An 18395-nucleotide genomic window follows, 5' to 3' on the forward strand; every position below is an offset into this window, starting at 1 on the left:
AGTATATGATTAAGAATTTTATGCAATTATTCAAGCTTTGAAGAAATAGAGACATTATTTGATGCCTAAGAAATTTTTCTATACACTTATCATAAATATTTACAATATTTGGGAAGTTAGAATAAGTTGAATCAAAGATATATGAAATGGGTTGAGTATATGCAAATTTTTTCTTTTGTATTGAAACATAAGAGTGAATAATCTAATAAGATGGCAAATGCTTTGAGTAGAAGAGGAAGTTTACTGACTGAGATGAGATTCGAAATGCTGGGCTTTGAGAATTTAAAGAACTTGTATGAAATTGACCCTAATTTTATAAAAACTTTGAAAGCTTGTAAGAACCTTGTGACTAATGAACAAGACAAGTGGGTTGATTATTTCATTCAGTAAGACATGTTGTTTAAATGAGTCTAGTTATGCATACCTAGAGGATCTATGAGGGAAAACATCATTAAGGAGAAATATAGTGGTAGAGTTATAGGACATTTTGTGATTAATAAGACAATAAAGATAATTTCAAAAAGGTACTTTTGGCCACAGATATAGAAGGATGTTCAAAAGATGGTAAGGAGTTCCAGAATATGTCAATTTGGTTAAGGAAGTAGTAAGAATGTTGGTATGTACATACCTTTACCTATTGCTTGCAGACCTTGGGAAGCTATCAGTAAGGACTTTGTTCTAGGATTGCCTAGAACTCAGAGAGGTGGTGATTCTAACTTTGTAGTGGTTGACAAATTTTCTAAAATGGCACATTTTGTACCTTGCAAGAAGACATCAAATGCAATACTCCACATAAATGGCTTATTTTTCAAAGAGATTGTGAGACATCACAGATTTCCTAAGACTATTGTTTCACACAAAGATACTAAGTTTACTGGTTATTTTTGGAACACACTTCCAAGAAAGATAAATACTAATCTTATGTTTAGTTCTACATTTCATCCAAAAATAGATGGACAAACTAAAGTTGTGAAGAGAATTTTGAGTGACATTTTGAGATGTTTGATTGGAGATAGACCTAATTGGGACTCGATTTTGGCATAAGCTAAGTTTGCATATGGTAATTTTGTGAATAAAAGTACTAAGAAGACTATTGAAATTTTTTAATGGAATGAGTCCTAGAGGAACTATTGAATTAAGGAAATTGGATGCAGAGATAAAGAACAGTGCTGAAGTTAAGGAATTTGTGGATTTTGTGAAGAATTTGCATAAAGAATTAAAACTAATCTACATGACACTAATCAAGGATATAAGGATAGAGCAGATAAAAGGAGAAGACATAATAATTTTGAAGTTGGAGACGAGATAATGGTACACTTGAAGAAAAATAGATTTCCAATTGGCACATAGAGTAAGATGAAGATGAAATAGTTTGGTCCTTGTAAGATCTTGAAGAAACATGATGGTGATATTACTTTTGAAGTGGAATTGCCCAAAGATATGGATATTTTACCTTTGTTTAATATTTCAAACATCTTTGAATACCATGAGTCAAACGAAGAAGTAGCTAATAAACTCAATCGTCCTAAGAAGAAGATAGAAGGGATCGAAAATATTTTGGACACCAAAATTAGTAAGAGCACTAGAGGAAAGGATTGCAAAGAGTTCTTGGTTCAGTGGTAACTCTAAGAAAGAGTAACTAGGAGGTAAGTATTATATCTTCCAACCTTGTGTAAAATAGGGTTGTACATTATTTGTAAATATGTTTTGTACTTTTCAATTTATCTAAATTTATATGTTATATACTTATTTTAATGTAGGAGCTTTGTTTCACAATATTGTGTAGTTCTTAATTTATTCAATTTAAGTATGTTACGTTCTTCTTGATCCAAGCTTTTTATTTGAACATGTTTTCAATTATTAATTATAGGTTATTTGTGTTAAAGAAACTTCCACATTCTTATGGTTGTTGCTAATAGTAGAAAAATATACACTTTTGAAGCAAAGAGAAAATTCAATTCAAAGAATGATCCTTAAATCTCTTGGGTTTTATAGTTGATCTATTGAGTTTGGTTTGACCATCTAATATCTCATCTCCATGTGAGAATAAACAAAGTAGAAGTTTTTAAAGTTATTTTGGCTCCTCTTTATAAAAACTCATAGAAAAGTCTCTTCTTCACCTATATGGAGTTGGAGCAAGAGCTAGGAATAGTCTTTCATCATTAAATAACCACCCCATAGAACATCAAATCTCCATAGACAAGCATGAACTCTCACATGGTAGTATCTTTATTTGTTAATTATGTCTTAATGAACAACAAGAAAACACCTTCTAAAACCTAATCTTAAGGAAATATCATCTTAATAAGATGAATTAAACTGTATATGCAATAAAATATGTGCTAAATTTTATCTAAAATGATACGTTTTAATTTAAGAAAATAATTTATAGATGAATAAACATCAAAATATAGTGCAAAGCCTTATAAATATGATTTTGTGCATTGCATATCAAGGTTATTTGGGGACTAACACATTAGGTTATGTGCATTGTTAAAATGATAAGACTAGGCTAACATGAGATAGATTAAATATTATTTGAATTTTACTTTTATGTGGTAAAGAATGTACGAATCAAGAAAGAAAATAAAAAAATTGAAATCTTTGAGGAATATAAAAAGGAAAATTCAACAAATTTTTGAATCAAAAAATTACACACAATCACGATATCAAATGCAGCATTTCAGGTCAAAACTTAAGAAATTATATATAGCATATCAACTCCTATATTTTTTCAAAGTTGATTATATCATATCCTTGCACTTATTCATCGTGATCCAAATACATGTCAAATTTAACTAGATTAGTTGTAACTGTGCTAAGGCATTTTTTACATGCAAATATAACACATGTTGATTAGGGAAATAGATAAATACAAAGAACCTAAATTTACGAAAATCATAATTATATTTATTATAGAATGTATTTATTTAGAAAGGCTATCCCCTTGTTTGAGTCTATTTGGTGTGTTGACATTAAATTCATGTTCAACTTATATTTATGTTCACGTTCTTAGAATACCAAAAGTAAACACTGACATTTATCATAATTTGAAAAAATATAGTTTGTGTGCACTATAAAAAGGTTAAAAACATTGAACTTTTTAATAAGATCCACGAACATCATTATAAAAGAATCAACAACCAATAGATATCACATGATAAGTAAAATTAAATGGTTGAAGTAAATTGCACTACAAGTCTTCACTATCTAACACATTTGCATTCTATCATAATCTCTTTTGTTTACAAAAACTAAATAAGTTGTTACCAATTTTGAGGAAATAACTATTCAATGAACTGAGAGGTCAAAATAACTATTCCAATGTATATTTGTGTGGTTAGATTAATGATAGGAAGGTCATCCTAATCCTTCTAAAAAGTAAGTTCCCAACACAAATTATTTAAAGAGACTCAAATGCCAGACAAAATGGCAATTTATGATGGAGCAATTCTTAAGAAATCATTGTACTTGGTAATTTGGACTTGCTTCAAATTTTATTTTCTCAATTTTCTATTACACAAAATATTTTAGTCATGCAAAGAATGAATACATTATTTCAAAATGAATTCTCACATTGTAGTATATTTCTTAGTAAATTATGACTTAATGGCCAATAAGAAAACACCTTGTAAAACCTAATATTAAGAAAATACCATCTTGAGAAGATGAACTAAATTGTATATGCAATTAAACATGTGCTAAAGTTTATCTAAAATGATACAATTTAATTTAAGAAAATAATTTATAGATGAATAAACATTGAAATATAGTGCATAGCCTTATAAATATGATTTTACACATTACATATCAAGGTTATTTGCAAACCAGCACATTAGGTTATGTGAGTTGTTAAAATGATAAGACTATACTAACATGAAATGGATTACATTATTTAATTTTAATTTTAGGTGGTAAAGAAAGTACGAATTAAGAAACAAAACAAAAGTTTGAACTCCTTGAGGAATATAAAAAAGGAAATTTCAAAAAAACAAAATTGAATCAAAAAATCACACACAATCATGATACTGAATGTAGCATTACATGTCAAATCTTAAGAAATTATATATAGCATATCAAGTCCTCTCTCTTTTTAGAGTTAATTGTATCATATCCTTGCACTCTTCCATCATGATTCAAATACATCTTACATTTAACTAGGTTAATTATAAATATGTTAAGGCATTTTTTACATACAAATAAAACACAATGATTAGGGAAATAAATAAATGCAAAGAACCTAAATTTATGGAAATCATAATTATATTTATTATAGAATGTATTTATTCAGAGAGATTATCACATTCCTTTGAGTCTATTTGATGTGCTGACATTAAATTCATTTTCAACTTATTCATATTCTTAGAATACCAAAAGTAAACACTCGCATTTATCATAATTTGAAGAAATATAACCTGTATGCACAATAACAAGGTTAAATCATTTAAACTTTCGAATGAGGTCCAAGAACATCATTAGAAAAGAATTAACAACTAACAGATATCACATAATAAGTACAAGTAAATGGCTAAAGAAAATTGCATTACAATCCACTCCTAATCCATTTGTGTTCTATCATTTTGATTTTTTTATAAAAACTAAAAAAGTTTGTAATTGATCTTGAGGAAAAATTTGTTCAATAAATTGTAAGGTCAAAATAACTATTCCAATGTATATTTGTGAGGTTAGATTAATGAGAGGAAGGCCCTCCCAATCCCTCTAAAAAGTAAGTTCCTTGCATGAAGTATTTTCAGCGACTTAAATGCCAAACAAATGACAATTTATAATTGAGCAGTTCTTACGAAATCATGGGGCTTGGTAATGTGGACTCCCTCCAAAATTTATTTTCTCAATTTTCTTTAACAAAAAATATTTTGGTCATGCCAAGAATTAATTACACTATTTCAAAATGTATCATTCGGGAGCAATACAGAACTGCTAATAAAGACATTTTTGTTTTCAATGTTATGGGGATAAAATAATTGTACCAAGTGTCAAGATGGTTGGATGAATATTAAGGATAGTTATACTTCATTCCTGAATGTCTTGATTCTTCTGGACTAAAGGGTTCAAATATATTTTCTTAAGAAATATAAGAGTAGAAAAGTACTAATTTGGAGAATATTTTATCTCCGACTATAGATGGATATAAATTCCCTCCACAATAACCTCTTTAAACTTTTTTCGATTTGACAACACTTGATCATGCCAAAAACAAATAAGTTCTTGTAAAATGTATCATTTATGATCGATAGAAAGGTGCCAATAGTCATACTCTACAAATCATGGAAAAAGTTCACTTGTAGTCTGGAGCTAGTAGAGGTCCCATTTTTCTGAATTTATCTATAACCATTAGACTAGATAGTTCTAAACAAGTCCCTCAAGAAGCCTAAGAGCAAAAAGACATTGATCTATGATATAGTAACTCTAATAGTGTATGGGCCCTAAAAGTATTTTATCTAAGATGAAAAGTAAACTTTGTGTGCCTCTCCAATAAACTCAATTTTCATCAAATTGAGACCATTTGACTATGCCAAAAATAAATCATTTGAATGCAGTGTAAAGGTGTCAATGGGATAATTTTTTATTTGATATATTATGAGGCTAAAATGACTATATCAATATGGAGTGGGTAAGTAAATCGTTAGGGAGGCCAATTTAATTCCTCAAATGTCTTTACCCATTCAGACTAAAGGGTCTGAGCCCCAAGAGAGAGAATTCCAATGAATGAAAATATGCTTCTCAAAGTTCTTGGGGACTATGAATATTCTTTATAGACCTATATTAGATGTGGTATCCCTCTATAATAATTTCTTAGTTTTCTCATTTCAACCCCATTTGACCATGCAAATAAGAATTTGTATTAAATGTGTCATTTAAGAGCAATGTGAATATATCAATAGTAATACCTTATGTTTCTTCACATTATGGAGCCAAATTAATTATTTGAAGATGTCGTTATGAGCAAGTAAGTGGTAAGAGTGACCAAGTATCCCAATTCATTCAAGGCACATAGTTCCCAAAAAGTCTCTAAATTACCTTGAGAATAAAAAATTGCCAATCTATGATAGAAAATCCTCAAAATTTGTAAGGATTATTTTCTCTCTTTAGACCTATAGGTAGATCTAGGGACCCTCCACAATACCTTCTCTTAATTAATGTCAATAGGCATTCTACAATGGCAGAATGGGTGGAGTGTGAAGGCGTGAGTGTGTTAATGTTAACATTTACTTTCTCGGTTAAATTTGAGAATCATCTACATATCAAAATCTTGATATTTATTATAAATACAGTATAATTTTAAACACTTATTTAATAAATATTACATAAAATATTTTCTAAAATTATAAACTTAAGAGATAAATAGTCACTTTTAAAAATAAAAAAATTTAAGAAATTAAGAAAGTGCAAAAAAGAATTGAAATATTAAAAAAATAAGAGAGTGCAAAAAAGAATAGAAATAAAAATATTTTTAAATGTAGTATATTAAATTTTAATCATTTTTATAATGGATATCTATAAGCATTTCTTTAGACAAATTATTTAAGATATCTATAGTAGTTTTATTCCTCTTGACATTGTTTGATCATAGTAAAAAGTGAATTCATTCTTGCCAAATATGGCTTTTGCAATCAACCTAATCTTTCCAAAGAGCTATAATTTGTGTTCTTTGTCATGGATTTAAATGACTAATAACCGCATGTTAGGATTGGTAACTAATTCTTGGAGAAACCACATTTATTTTTTCAAATGGCACAATCCTTGTTATAGATGGATAAAAATTAAATCTATGCGAGCCTTGAGAGGGAAAAAATCAATCTATAAGATTCTTTAAAATGACATCATTTCATTCAACCTAATGTTTCCAAAAGCCATATTTTAAATTATATATGTTTTGATTAAGTAAAAACAAGTTTTGAAAAGACCTGAAACTTTTTACAAAGGACAAGAAAGATATATCAATGAGGATCATATAACAACTGTTGAAAACCACTCAGTTAAAAAGAGGGACACACCAAAGTTCCCAACAAGAGGGCACACAGCCCAAGCAACCACAGACCATCAAGATTTACATTTTGATCCATTCTTTTTTATATTATATGTGTTATGAGACTGAAATTACTATGTTAATATTGAGATAGGTAGGTGAATGTCAATGGGTGACTCATTTCATTCACTTTGTTTCTCAACCCCTTCAAAGTATAGGGTGTGAAAAACTCTCTTTAAAACCTTAAAGTAAAATTATACCAATCTATATTGAAATTATTAGAATTTGAAGTAACAAAATTATTTTATTTATACTAATAGGTAGATGTAGGGCCCCATCGAAATAATATTTCTCAACTTTTTTAAGTTGGATTTCGACATGAATAGAGGCATTAGAGTATAGCCTAACGGTGCCAAGAAATATTTTCATGTTCTACACATATTACAGAAAGTTAAATGCCACAAAATGTTTAGTGAGTAGATGAATATAAGGGGAGGCCTCATTTCATTCCTTAGGTGTGCCGATTTATTTATTCCGCATCTTTTCTTTTCAACACACTCTCATAAAAGTCTCATCACAAGAGAAGTCAATTCTTAGAATTTCTAAGATTGGAAAAAAGATCCCTTGTAGATGTAGAGTTCTTCATTATGATTTCAATGTGATGAACATTGGTTCATAATCTCTAACAATTTTTACAATATCTAACACATTATGATTTTTGAAAACTCAATTATCATTATTACTCCCTGTCTATATAGGCTGGTACTAATGTTTTCGGTAGACGTTAGATATTAATATTTTACAATTATAAGCATCTAATATTCTAAGTTTTGAGATGGTTTATTTTTAAATTATTTGATGTACATTAATTTTCTAATTTCTTGTTGGTTATTAACAACTTTTGCAGGGTTGGAATTACTTTTTGAACTCAAAAATTACCCAAAAAAACTTTAGCTTCATCCTAGATGCTTCCCCTCATTTGTAGACTATTTCTCTAATATAGGACTCTGTCGAACCCATCCATGGCGGCATAGTTTTCAAACCATTGGTTTCTTGTTATCAGATCCTAATTGAATTCATCATTCTGTCCAACTAGCATATAAAGTTGAGATAACAATCGGCCAAGGTGATGAACAAAAAGTGTGGGATTACTAAGAATTATTTTTCAATTATTAATTTGCATCGCAAGCAACACTATCAATCTTTGTGGTCGATGCCCCATTTCTAATAGTTTACCCAACATCAAGCTTAGTAGTTGTTTCATCTAAGGAGAACTAATTCATAGCGTAGGTCATTTATTGACGTGGTGGAATGGTTGTCTTTTCCTTTGCTACATGATGGTTTTGTCAATGCTAACGAATATGCTACTAGGCCTTGATCCATTGCTGGTAGATTAAGAAAGAGCACTCGTTGTTTATGGACTACCCTCTTACTACAAAGCAAGAACTCTTACCCAACGTAGCTCGTCCAACACCATCTCCAAGCCTACCTTGCAATGAGGAATCCTAGCTAGGAACTCTGACCCAACTCGCAAGGCATATAATATCCAATTCTTTCATACTTGGCATCACCCTATATTGAGCCTCCATCATGAACACTTTCTCAAGAAAGACAATGAGAATCAAATTTAGATAAAACTCGTCCAGAACTCATAGACTTTATGTTACCCTATTGAAGAAAAAAAAAATGCAGCCATTTAAAACCCTTCAAATCTCCATATGAGTCCAATTTCAAAGAAACAACATGAAAGCATCAAAATTTAATCCAAAAAATATGTACAATCTTTATAGCCGAAAATTTCTAACATCAAAAACTCACTCAAAATAACAAAATAAACCTTCCAAGCGATTTCAATTGCAAAACTTCAACCCCAACAAATCTCCCAAAATTATCACCAACCTCAAAATCAACACAAACAACGAATATAAATCATCATATTATATAATAATTGATTTCAATGACTACTCTTTATTTGGATCACTTTGGCAACCACAAAGATCACTGTAAATTCACTGCAAATTTCAAATAATGTGTAAATTGACTGCAAATTTCAAATTATGTGCCCTAAAATGAGTAGAGGGCTAGCTCAAGAGAGATAAGGCTTTCAAATGAAACTCAAATGATGTTAACATGTTTTACAAATGTTCAAATATAGAAGTGACTTTTAACTTACATGCCACTAATTAAGGCATGTCAAATCAATTTCAATCCTCCAATTTGATTGTTGTGTTTTCTCACAAAATTTTGGGAGCATAGCTGACCGCAAGGCATGTTTTTCAAATAAAAACATTAGAAATGCCTTGGTCACTTGTAGTGACTTCCATGATTAGTTCTTTACAGATTTGTTCGCGGTCATATTCATTTTTATTATGGAAAATAAGAAAGTAATTGTCTATATCATGTACAAAAAGTATGTTGCTTTCAATGAGACATTCAGGACAAACCGTGTCGACAGTAGAGTAAGAGTTACATTCTCGACAAATATCTTTATATCAATCCATTTTCAAATTTTGACAAGAAGTAGGGACTCGAGCTCTCAGAAGTCTTGTTTTTCTGAAGAGAAATTAAATCATCAAATCAATTGACTATTGATATATTCGATAAATATTACATGTTATTTGAAGTTACAAGTGAGATTTGAACAATTTTATTGTATTGATCAATATTTCATTAAACAAAGCGTTTTTTACAATAGATCATCCATATCAAGATGACATAAGAATTTAGAAATGGTGTTGCAAATTAATGCTTTTTGAGGCTCATACTAGAATGAATGAATGTGATTTTAAGGAAGTCCACAAGACCACAGTAGTCTATGGGACCAGCAGAACGTGCTAAACAGATTTCATATTTCTTTCCATTTTCAATCTTTTGATATAGATCTTAGTCAAGAAGTGAAGAACAATAAATTATATCTTTTATACTAGATAACAGAAATACTAAGTGATTAAAGAAGCCTTCAAATCCTTTAAAAAAAAAAAATTTTAAAAATTCACTTGCTATTTTAGGTGAGTAAAAAATTCGTTAAAATTCTTCACTACAAGTAGAACATCCCCTAATTATCTTTCTTCCAATCATAGAAAAGAGATCAGTCACACACCTTCCGCCAGGAAGTCGGCCTACTCTACACAATTGTAGCATATAATTGGAGAGTTGTATGTCCAATTACATTCAGTTTGTCATACAATCTCTGTACAAAACAAAAATTGCCTCTCTTCTCAGCAACTCTGTTGCTTGCCTTCTTCTCTTCATATGCCACTAGGTGATTATTTAGAGGACTAGCTCCTAGCCCAAGGGATCATCCCCCTAACCTAGCAAATTGTTGGAGAATGGTTGTTTGGATTTATGTCGAACAAACTTTCTGGGGACACTGTTGGAACGACGCTTTGATGGGGAGTTTTACTTTCAAACTATTGATAGAGATGGTTGGTTAAAGGGTTCCAAAACGAATGGTCGTTAAAGACTTCAGTATGGTGTCTAAGTGTGCCCTCCTTGTTCCACTTTTCATTAGAGGAGGATTTGCAGATGGTCCTCACGGGCTCGTGGACTTTTGGAATCCCATTTTTTTCCCAGAAGCGGAACTAAGCAGTTCAGCCCTTGTTTGGGTCAGAATGTTAAGCTGGGCTTGGAACTGTGGGATGATCCAAATTCAGCTGGGTGAGTAGTACTTTTGGGCAGTACACAATGACAAATGTAATTTTCAGGAATAATTCTAGGTTATTATTATTAGTCCCTGCCTAGGAACTAATGTTCCCATTGGTGGTCACTATTAATTTTTGCCATCAAGATTAATAAGTTTCTAAAGCTTAGAAATTAATTTATTTTAAAATTAATTTTCATTCATCAAATTCTAATTTTTGATTGGTCAAAAGTAATTTTAGCAGGGGTAAAATTAATTTTTTGGTAACAAAATTGGAGAAAAATTAAATCTGGAATGTTCTACAGCCTTCTACAACGGGAAGCCGAACCTTTGTTTGCCAAATGCTTTCCACCAGAGTCTTTGTACAAGAAGGTGCACACAGGTACCCACAAATGGGAGCCTACCTTTTTAAGCACCATACCCAACAATTTGTCTCACCTTCGGCTCACTGGAGACAATCGACAAAGTCTTGAAATGCTTTATACAGTTGGTCTTCGCTATCTTCATTTGGAGGATCTGACCATTGAATGAACGACAGGAGATCCATCGTCCATGTTGCCCCGAAGTTTGATATGGCTATGTTTGAAAAATTGCTCCTTTGAAGTTGGAACAAACAGGGCAGCAAAGAAACCATGAATACAGCTACGACACTCAAGAATACACGTAGCAGATGCTTTTCATCAGTCTGCCCTCTTTCCAATAACATCGTTTACCGAAGGCTCTAGAGGAATATGACGAGTCTAGAAACTTCAGAATCCTCCATTTAATAATAGAATTTGTATAATCTACAGACCCGCTTTATATGTCAAACCCTAATAATGATTATCTATTTTGTTCATTCTCAATAGCCTTTTGACTATTTGATTGATGGGACTGAGACTCTATTTGATATAGCTTGCAATTTTGATAAATTCAGAATTATTGAGATAGGCGTGTTGATAATGCTCCTTTTCTATTGTTTTTTATTATATTAATTTTCCATCTTCTATGACTAACAAATATAAATCTACAAACCGCTTTATTTTCAATTATTGTAAAAATGATCAGATATAAATTTTTCATATAGTTAAATTTTGAAATATCATACCTCAATTTAATTTTACACAGAGGTCATCCTAAAGTATCAATATTTTCTTTACCTCTTTTACTTCCTTACATTTTCATTTTTTATATTAACTTTCTCTTTTCTTCCTGCAACCAACAATTAGACTTTAGGTTTATCTTTAGGCTTTATAAATAATTACTTGTTTCATTTGTTGATAAATAAACTTAGCAACTCACTGCCCATAGTTCTACTTAACAATATTTTAAAAATTCCTCATCGAAAGTCATAGTTTAACACTACACTATCCAGAAAAATAAAAATCAACCTTCTCTTCTTTGCAAGAGGCAGGGACTCAAGCTCTTTCAGAGCTCTTGTTTTTCCTTGTTTTTGTATTAAAGTGGTTGTTAAAAATCCTCTGTCAAACTTCTTCACTTCACAATCGAAACTAATAATCATTACTCAGACACTTGTTTATGAAAATGCCACAACATTCTATCGAAGGTGTGCTAAACCGGGAAACCTTGTCTTTTAGACTACAACATCATGCATGGACTTGCAGCCTAGAACTGCCAGTGCTTTGAATAGAATAATTCAGGAAACAACCAAAGGAGATTACTCTTTGCTTAAGGTGTGGAAGAATTACATCCTAGCGGCCTCTCGGGATGGTACATTGCAAGGTGAGAACATAGTGTCTAATGGAATGGAAGAATATCAACTTGAGCTGCAAAAGATGTGATCTTCAAGGGTTGTCGACACCCATGATTGGACCTATAGCTGAGGTCGCATAAAGCTATCTCTTGTATTATATATTTAGTCATTAATTATTTGATAGACAGTCCTATATTCTAACGCAGAGTCTTAGAGAGAGATGGGGTATATAATAAGTTACAATAGAGGGTTTTTTATTACCAAACTGTAAGAGTTGTACATTATCCCAAAAAAATTGAGGAGTGTCGGAATAGGGTGCCCTATGGGATATCTTCTCCTAGACAAAGATGAGGAAAGTCTAAAAGAATTACAAGAAAGAATGATTTGTAGTGCCTCTCCCATTTGACTTTTGTAAGTCGTCCTGATGGATGCAACCTTCCTGATCTTTTGTTGTGATGGATCATGATTGTGACCCTGAGTGGTCTACACCGTTAAGGTGTTTGGATTTATGTTTCTTTATCAGTTGCGTTGATTATGCTTTTGACTGATCCTTGAGATTATGATGTGATTTTTGGTTCACTGAGGTTTGTGCCAGTGGTTACCAGGATCGATGTGGTATCATGAGGTTGTTCTATGATTACCCTGAGATATGTGCAGAGATTTCACTATGTACTATTACCATGCTACACTGGACTAGGTTCCTGTAGCAGTGGTTAGTCATGTTTATGACCGTGTTCGCTTATGTGTTTTAAGTGCCTTATTAAATGCATTAATGATTAGAATGGATTGTTCTTGTTGGATTATTTGGTTATGTGTTGTGGACATTTACCTTGTTTTATTTTGATCTAAGAAATATCTATTCTCATGTTATGTTTACATTTGAGAGGACCTGATGGTCAGATGCTACACTTTGATTCCAATATCATGGATTTTAGACTACTATGTTGTTCAGTTAATCATATTGCATGATGATGCCATTTTGAGATGACAGTGTGTTTTATGATGTTACCTGGTTATTTGGTATTTGGACATACCTCTGATTATGTTATGTGATGGATTTAATGCTATGGTTATTTACTTCATTCCTGCGTTGTTATGCTTTATGCGAATGTGAGTGATGTAAATAGATTATTTTAATATAATTAAATAAATGGTTAAATTAGGTGATTTAATGCATTTATTGCTTCGGCTATGTTATTATATGCAATTGCACTTGATCGTGTTGTTTAGTGTGCAGGATTCCTATCCCTAGCAATGGCACATGGAGTTAGTGATTCGGCGTTTCATATTTTACCAATGTCGTCCTTATATGGTCGACGTATCCTTTATTAAAATGTTCAATTTAAACCTTTCGGTGATTATTAAATCCGAACTCATTGCATTATGTGATTAGACCAGTAAGCGTGTCTGTGCATTTAGAGGTTCGCATTGTCGCGAAAAGTTATTAAATTAAGGAGGTTTATGTGTTTTTGGGTTTTCGGGCTTTTTAATTGATTTATTTTTATTTCTGGCAGCTTTGCCATAAATGAATTCCTATTTATAGGAATAGTCTTTTTTCATTTGGGTCGATTCGGGGTTTAACTAGATTGGCTGGTTAAATGCCCTAATCGATTATTCACCCGAAAAGTGAATAAGTATGCAAAGAGGAATTTAATTCCTCACTTCTCACTTTCAAATTGGAAAGTTGGAGAGTAAAACCCAAAAATCCTCTTCATGAGGATTTACTGTTTTGTTCGTTGTGGGAGCTATGGGCGTGGGATCGTCGCGAGGTTGGGCTCGTTGGATCCAGCTCGGGGAAACCTTGGATTGCCGCGATTTTCAACTACTTCTGCGGGATATTTATTTTATGGTTCAGATTCCCGTTTTGCCCTTTTGGCTGTGAGGTAGGGCTTTCCCGTTTTATTGTTTCTGCTCCGTTTCTGTTTCTGTTTTTGGTAGCCGTTTGTTTGGAGGCTCAGAACTAGTGTTCCCCTCTGTTTCTGTATGCTAGTTCTACCCAGTTGGGCGAGTATGAACATTTTCCTGTTTTTTGGGATGAGGGTTTGGAATTTTGCACCGTTATGCTGGCTGTTTTTGCATACGGTGTCCGATTTCTTTTATTTTTGGATTTTTGGGATTTTTGAACCCAAAGGCCAAATGGGTTTTAATTTTGTAATTTTTTCAATTTTTTTGAGATTTTTACCTCGTTTTGCGTGCCGCCCTATTTTCTCGAGTTTTCTTGGCACAATGTGGGTCGTGGACTTGGATGATCCGTTTGGATATCAATCAAACCACTTTTGCACTTTTATGTTGCATTGGGATGTGTGTTGCATCCGTACTCCCGACATTGTGTTCGGTTGAGTGATTTTATACTTGTTATTGTTTCTTTTAAACCTTTGCTTTTGTTCGTGAATGCTAGGATTCGTGTAGAATCCATACTCTCGGATTGAGGCTGGTTGAGTGAGTTCATAATGTTTGGTCTTGTTGCATCATTGGGATTCATGTGGAATCCATACTCTTGGATTGAGGCCGATTGAGTGATTTAATGATGTATGGTTTTATCGGCTTTGGGATTCGTGTAGAATCTGTCCTTCCCGTGTTGCTTTTAGTTGGGTGTTTTCTTTGCATTGTGTTCTCATTCATGTCCTTGTGTTATGATCTTCGTGATGGTGGTGCGCCACACACGAGTACGTGTGCGTACATTTGTTGGGTGACTTGCGAGGCCCGATCTTCCGTGAATTTGTCGGAAGTTATGATCATTGGGGTTGGGATGGGAGTATGCATGCCCACGGGCACTTGTTGTAGGATGAGCATGGGTAGGGTAGGGTAGCATCTGGAGGGGGCTTCTGTCTCGCAGCTCGGCATTCATGGCGTCGGAGGTTGACGAAGGATAAGAAGTTTTAAGCAAGTGATAACTAAATAAAATGTGATTGTTAATAAAACTTAAGATAAGTAAAATGTGTGAGCGCCCGATTAAGTTCGAGGACACAATGTGTGAGCACCCGTTTAAGTTTGAGGACAGGCGATCCGAGCTTGGGCTTTTTGATGCCAAGCGACTCTCCAGGATGTCAGCCCCTACATAGTAGCCTATTGAGTGTCTGACTAGGACCTTTACTCCTTACATTGTCTTAGGTTCTTAGTTCAGCCATCATACTGTCTGGCGTGAGTGTTAGCCTTTGATGTTGTGCTTTATGTGTGTTTGTGGTTGGATCATTATCTCCATCAGCACGGCGGGTGTGGACCTACAGGTGCCACGTGGTTGGGAGGCGTAGCTACCTTCACCACTGCTAGGGATCGGTGTACAGAGACGATCTTTTGTCCTAGTGCGACCGTTGCTGGATGTCTTCACTTAGTACTTCGAGTTCCGAAGTATGCTTTCTTGTGATTTATGCTTTCTTTGGGATGCTTGTATATCATGTTTAGATGATGTTATTTTATTTGGCGCATTTCCTTATTATGATGTTTAGCATATGATTAGATGCTGTGAATTGTTGTATTAGCATATCTGTTGCTTTCTGTTGTTTAGCATGTGATAGGTGATGTTATCTACTGTAAGATTATCTTATGTGTTACTACTAGCATGTTAGATTTCCTTATGCTTATATTGTTGCATGTTTTAGTAGTGACGTCCCTATTACGACAGTACTGACGATTTAGTCGGTGGCTTGGGATGTTATGCGCGAGGGATGGCTAGGATCCACGATGCTATTAACGGTTGGGAGGAACCGCGTACTTAGTTTGGTTGTTTTGTTCTTGAGATGTATTTCTGTACATTGCGATGTTGCTTTTGTTCTCTGCGATGTTTATTTCAATGTGTTCTTTGCTGCTGTAGTTTAGATGGATAGATGTTCTCCTTTCTGTGTTGTTCTTGCACTCGAGTGTTCATTCCTCGAGCCTTCGTGGATCCGATACTCCCGGGTGTGGAGGTTCTTTTGTCGATTTTTCCCCGTTTTTGAGTTCTGGAAGTGTTTTTACTTTCTATGGCCGACATTTGTTCAGCATTGTGCGACACTGATAAAGTATCGCACGCCCATAGAAAGAATGTCGTACGATACTATAAAGTGTCGCACACATTACTGGAGAAGTGTCGTACGACACTGGAAGAGTGTCGCACGGCTTTATGAGAAATGTCGCGCGATACTTTTCCAATATTGTACGCCTTTTTGAGAAGTGTCGCACGCAGTAAAGGAGAAGTGTCGCCCTCCCTTAGTGAAAAGTGTCGCACGGTTTTTGTGAAAAACTTGCATGTGCCATCAGCGGGCACTTTTCTTCGTGATCCGATCTTTTTGAGAGTGGTTTTGAATACCCTTTTGGGCGTTCTTCAAGCCTATGTTGTTGCATTTTGAATTCAGGGGGTTTCTTTTGAAATTTGAGTTTTCGTGTTTTTGTTTTTGTCTCTTGGGATTTAAAATATATCGTTTAAGTATAAGTTGACGTATACTTATACTTAAGATATATTTTAATATATGCGACAAATCGTTTGAGATAGATTTGAGACCTCTCGGAGATAAGTTATGGATTCTAAGAAATTTCAGGGCTTTAGAAATCCAGACTTAGCCAATTTTCAAGGCTTCAAGATTTCACGCTTAGCCAAATTTCGAAATTCTGCATTTTACCCCAGCTTGGTGTTTTGTTGATGAGTGGTCATTTCTTGTGCCCTCATCTTGTTGTGGTGGTTGTTGGCTTTTATTTGGGTGTGTCAGTTGGGTAGTGGCGTTCGGAGATTCATTGGTTGCCGGAATTGTGTTGAAGTCTTACGTTGTGATCTTTGTGATCCTTGTATGATGTTGTCTTGTGCATTCATACTTGTAAAAAAAAATATCTTGGCTTGATTTGAATCCTTGTTTCCAAAGATCTCTGAGCGGGTCATTACATGATTGCAAGGAGGACTCCATGGAGACAAGCAGAGGAGAGATGTAATAAATAGAGAATGATTATGAGGAGCAACATAACTTATTGGAAACAGAGATCTAAAATATGGGAGCTAAAGGAAGGAGATGAGAGTTTTTGTTTTTCCAAAAATAGACTAGCAAACACAAGAAAAGGAATACAACTCAGTCTCAAAAACAATTTCCACCAAGAGATCACAAAGGATAACCAGTTGGATCTCATTGTAGAAAATCATTTCAAAAAATGTATGCAGATAATGGATACCATGACATGGTAGGAAGTACCAGTTGTTACTGGTTCTATATATGAAGAGGAGGTTAAAGCTAAAGTTCTCTATAGGTGCCTACAAAGGCACAGGCTTCTTCCATGAATTCTAGGAGATTGTGAAGGAAGATGTCACTCTAGCTACTAAAGACTTTTTCATGACTAGGATACTCCTACGAAAGATTAATAGAGCCTATATAGTCCTAGTCCGTAGGTACGTGTAGCTGTAGGGAATTTTGGATTACAGCCGCTGCAATACAATCTATGAAGTGTTTGCCAATGTCCATGTTAAAAGGTTCAAGCCTTTCCTTGATAGATTGATCAATAGTAACCACTAGAGTTTTGTTCGGGAATGTTAAATTCTCAATGTTGTGATTAAATTCCATGAAACAATACACTCTATGGACAAGTATTACAAACAATATATAAAGTTAATCAATATAAATGTATACATCAAAAGCTTGTGAGAGGTAATGTGTAGTTAATCAATAAGATTAAGACGTGCACAGACTGCAGATTTCGATAATGGTCAATGAAACATCTTCCCTCGGAAGGGGCTCAAACAGCATGACCCTCTCTCTCCTTACCTCTTCTTCATAATTGTTGAAGTTCTTGGAAGGGATTTTTTAGACCTAGTTAGTAGGGGCAAACTCCTTTGGTACAGCCACAATTGTAGAAGCAAAGATGGTTGCATTCCATGATCTGTATGTGTTTGCCTCTAACAGTAAAGAAAGGTAACTCAGTCCTCCTGGAATTCTATTTTTGAAAGGATACAGAGAAAGCTTGATGGACACAAGGGAAAACTTTTTTGTAAGGCAAGTTGTAGCTGAAATTATATTCCATTGTAGTTAATCAATAAGATTAAGACGTGCACAGACTGCAGATTTCGATAATGGTCAATGAAACATCTTCCCTCGGAAGGGGCTCAAACAGCATGACCC

This window comes from Cupressus sempervirens, chromosome 9, assembly GCF_028749045.1.
Source record: "Cupressus sempervirens isolate cs-2001-9-10 chromosome 9, ASM2874904v1, whole genome shotgun sequence".
In the NCBI taxonomy this organism is placed as follows: domain Eukaryota; kingdom Viridiplantae; phylum Streptophyta; class Pinopsida; order Cupressales; family Cupressaceae; genus Cupressus; species Cupressus sempervirens.